The sequence below is a fragment of the Pseudophryne corroboree genome, chromosome 7, assembly GCF_028390025.1.
Source record: "Pseudophryne corroboree isolate aPseCor3 chromosome 7, aPseCor3.hap2, whole genome shotgun sequence".
NCBI classification, from domain to species: Eukaryota; Metazoa; Chordata; class Amphibia; order Anura; family Myobatrachidae; genus Pseudophryne; species Pseudophryne corroboree.
Genome location: NC_086450.1, coordinates 451,796,541 through 451,801,566, shown reverse-complemented (window position 1 = coordinate 451,801,566; position 5,026 = coordinate 451,796,541). Strand labels below are relative to the sequence as shown.

Below are 5,026 nucleotides of genomic sequence, written 5' to 3'. Positions count from 1 at the left end.
CTGCCCCCCGCACCCCAACCCACCACGGGCACACTCCACTAACCCCCCTCCCCAGTTACCTGCTCCTGCCTCTCCTCACCCGTAGCACGGGAGCCACCCGCACCCTGACCCACCACAGCCAGCCTCCCCTAACCACCCTCCCCAGCTACCACCTCTCACATGAAGGCGGGGGACGGGAGCCGCAAGACACCCGCACCCCGCATCAACACTGCCTGCCTCCGCCACCCTCCCTCCCCAGTTACTTCCTCCAGTCTCTCAGCGCCCGCACCACGGGAACCCTCCGCACCCTGAACCCCAACCCACCACAGTCACACTCTACTAACCCCCCTCCCCAGCTACCTCCTCCTGCCTCTCCTCACCCGCAGCACGGGAGCTGCCCGCACCCCCCACCCCCACCCACCACATCAAGGCTCCACTAAACCCCCTCCCCAGCTCCCACCTACAGCTTCTCATCACCCGCAGCACGGGAGCAGCCCGCACACCCCACCCCGACCCCCAACAGCCAGCCTCTACTAAACCCCCTCCCCAGCTCCCACCTGCAGCCTCTTATCACCACCAGCACGGGAGCAGCCCGCACCCCCCACCCGACCCCCAACAGCCAGCCTCTACTAACACCCCTCCCCAGCTCCTACACGCACCCCCCACCTCGACCCACCATATCCAGCCTCCACTAACCCCCCTCCCCAACTACCTCCTCCTGCCTCTCATCACAGCCACACTCCGCTAACCCCCCTCGCTAACCCCCCTCCCCAGCTCCCACCTGCAGCTTCTCATCACCCGCAGCACGAGTGCAGCCCACACCCACCACCCCGACCCACCACAGCCACCCTCCCCTAACCCCCCTCCCCAGCTCCCACCTCTCACATGAAGGCGGGGGACAGGAGCCGCAAGACACACGCACCCCGCATCAACACTGCCTGCCTCCGCCACCCCCCCTCCCCACCTGCAGCCTCTCGCATGAAGGCCAGGACTGAAGCCCCAATACACCCGCACCACAATCCACCACAGGCTGCCTCCACAAACACCACTCCCCAGCTCCCACCTCCAGCCGGTCACGTACAACGCTGGTTGGGAGCCGCAACATACCCGCACCACCACACACTCCTTCTGCATCCCCCTCCACACCTCCCACGTGTACACACTGCCCAGGAGCCACAGCCAAACGCTGCTGTGGACCAGACCAACACATTACTCTACATGCCGCCCACCATCCCCACCTGCCTATTTACCAGCCCCCACTGTCTGCTGCCCCCAAACCCCCACAAAAACATCTGCCTTAACCTACCTCTCCCCCCTCCACAAACAAAACACCTTAACCATCTTGACTAAACCACCACCCAAAAACTAACACTCCTGCAGCCATCACCCTCAGACAACTAGGGTCAACCAAACAATAAACACACCAACACTATATTTAACACACATACCCACACCCCCACAACCACCTCTCTAACACCCCCACGCACACCACATGAGCAGCCCACAAGCCCAATAACCCCATATCTCCCACACACGCTCTTCACAACTACAACACCCATCCACGGCACTGCACCACAGCACAACCTTCACCACCTGCCAAAACACACCTCCAAACACAAACCCCTCCCCCCCATTGTAATGCAACCACCCCACCTCACAAACACATCCATCTAACACCCACACACAATACCTCACACAACCACACACTCACAACCCCCAACACACTATTCACCATCACATTCCCTTTTGCCATACAACATTTACCCAACACCAAAAAACCACATTCCACCATAATACATTTGACAACTACTATTCTACACCTTCACCTTTATATAGGGTTTACGGGAGCGTAGCCACTTACGACGGTGTGAAGAGCGCCCGCAGGGCACGATGAATCACCTAGTATATATATATATATATATATATATATATATAAAGAAGCAGGGGTGGAGGTATAGCGCCACTTGTGAAGTGTAATCTCAGTAAATACAACTTAAAATAAAGTTAAAAATGTTTAAACATTACCATAAAAAACACACATAACCTCATTAAAGGTGTCTGCCGGGCCCTAAGTATGCAGTGCCGGTACCGCACTGCTAGGCGTATGGAAAAATGGAGAGATAGGGTTCGGCGCTCAGTGTTGCTAAAAAATGGTGAGTTTAAAAGCCAAAAAATATATGCATGTATAAAATTTATAAAAATAATTTTTAATATATATGAGAGTAAAAAAGGTTCTTATTACAAAAAGCATAAAAGGCATAAAAACATACAAAAGTCAGGACCAAATTTTAAAAGGATAAGGAGTTTAACTTAACTCAAGAACAGCAAGGGGTTAGTGCAGGAAACCCAACGCGTTTCGTCTCATCAGACTTCTTCAAGGGGTAGGGACATAATGAGCTTTCCTGTCTATTTATAGCTTGAAGTAGCTGGTAAAGGGGATGTGACATCACAGATCACATGATGCAATTAAGTACTGAAATTTTTTTTTAAACATACTATTAGTGCGGTGAAAACATATTGGGTACATACTCAGAGCAGAGTCAGTGGTTGCGGGGTGCAGAAAACGGGTGTATTATAAGTAATAGTTCATGTAAACAGTAAAAAACGATATAATAGTGGCATTTCCGCCACACTTCCGGTTGCGGGTGACGCGATTTCGTTACTTCCGCCCCACTTCCGGTGCGCGATTGCGCATGCGCCCGCGGCGTCTCCCGGCTGTCAGATTGTTTTGCCATTTCCTTATCCCCGACGGGCGTCAAAGTATATGTGAAGGTTATGTCTCTCCAGTTAGGTGCGGCGGCGGCCATCTTTGCTGGGATTCAGTCCATTAGTTGTAGGTGGAAGAATAACATCCCGGCCTCCCAGTTCTCAAGGATCAAACGAAACTGCACCAGCACAAAAGACTGTGAAGATCAATTGGAGATATACAGGAAGAGATCTGAAGAGAAGAGTTACCCGAAGCCACTCCTGGATGAAGCACTGGAAAAAACAAGGTGTTTGGATAGGGAAAAGCTACTAACGTATAAAACCAAGGAAGAAACGAAGGAAAGAATCGCATTCATTACTACATTTAGTCAACATGAGAAAGCGATTAGAGACTCCCTTAAATCCCATTGGGGAATTCTTCTAATGGACCCAGTTCTCAAAGAAATCTTACCGCCCAGACCAGAACTAATCTTTAAAAAATCCAAAAACCTAAAAGACCTTCTTGCACCCAGCATGCTGAGGGATAAATCCACTAGCAACACTTCTATGTTGAAATGTAAGGGGTCGTATAAATGTGGGAAGTGCAATATATGTTAATACCTACATCGGAACAGGAAAACCTTTAGCAATACAGAGGACAAGAATGAATACACTATTAAGGACTTTATGAATTGCAATACATCATCTGTGATTTACCTCCTGGAGTGCACCTGCAAAATGAAGTATGTAGGAAAGACTAAAAGACCCCTCAAAATCCGGATCCAAGAACATATAAGAAATATAAAGAATAAGGTGGCCAGCCATGCAGTCTCTCGACACTTCGCAGCTAAACACAACTCCGACCCAGAGGAACTTACCTTTAAGGCGATCGAACACGTTTGCTTGGGCGAGAGAGGAGGAGATCTTGGGAACAAGCTGTCCAGACGGGAAATGTACTGGATTTTCCAGCTGCAGACTCTACATCCAGCTGGCTTGAATGAGGGATACGAGATCGCACCGTTCTTGTGAGGTGCAGTATCCCGGCAAGACTCGACTTTCCTTTATTCCTATCCTTCACTTCACGGTTTAATCCAGCTCACCAGATTTTTATAGCATTTTTTAAGCATTAGAAATAAAACCATCAACCACGTGGTATTACGATGTCTTATTTCGCATACAGTCACACCACACTGGTACGCCTAATCTCGTCTGATCTTGGAAGCTAAGCAGTGTTTGGGCCCAATCAGTACCAGGGAAGGAGACTACCTGGGAATATTGGGTACTGTAGAATCAAATACATGATGTCAGCACAATACCAAATATGTATTTTTTAAAAATCAACACCATTAAAACTTGCACTCCATATCTTTTACTTGTAAAAGTAAATCAATCTGCACTTGCCTCTGCCACCTTCATATATGATTACCCCTCCCCTGTTCCTCAACCACCCCCCCCCCACCCCCCAACCATAAATCCCCTTCCCCCACCCCTGAATTGGAATACACCCTCTAATAACGCACAGTTATTTCATTCATATTTATAGATTGCACCTTGCACTTTGTATACTCCCCCGATTTATATATATATTTTTTTTTATATATTTTTTATATATATTTTTATCTATATATATCTATCTATTATATTTATTAATGCTTCAGCATTTTATTTATATATTTTTTCAAGTTAAACCAATACTTAATAATATACATATATATAAAATATAAGAAATTTATGCAAAGTCCTGAATTCTGCAAAACTCCGCTGCCTGAAGATCACTATCTTTTATCTTTCTTTTTTTACTTATGGTGCCGTTGCTATGGACACATAAGCAACAACTGGACATGAGATGAACTTCTGAAAAAAGGCCACCAGCCTATACAACTAATGGACTGAATCCCAGCAAAGATGGCCGCCGCCGCACCTAACTGGAGAGACATAACCTTCACATATACTTTGACGCCCGTCGGGGATAAGGAAATGGCAAAACAACCTGACAGCCGGGAGACGCCGCGGGCGCATGCGCCATCGCGCACCGGAAGTGGGGCGGAAGTGACGAAATCGCGTCACCTGCAGCCGGAAGTGTGGCGGAAATGCCACTATTATATCGTTTTTTACTGTTTACATGAACTATTACTTATAATACACCCGTTTTCTGCACCCCGCAACCACTGACTCTGCTCTGAGTATGTACCCAATATGTTTTCACCGCACTAATAGTATGTTTAAAAAAAAAATTCAGTACTTAATTGCATCATGTGATCTGTGATGTCACATCCCCTTTACCAGCTACTTCAAGCTATAAATAGACAGGAAAGCTCATTATGTCCCTACCCCTTGAAGAAGTCTGATGAGACGAAACGCG

General features: G+C 48.0%; 1 pseudogene; it reads left to right on the top strand.

Moving 5' to 3' along the window:
• Nucleotides 1-3,836: 3,836 nt before the first annotated feature.
• Nucleotides 3,837-3,955, top strand: LOC134946299 (5S ribosomal RNA; annotated as a pseudogene).
• The last annotated feature ends 1,071 nt before the right edge of the window (nucleotides 3,956-5,026 follow it).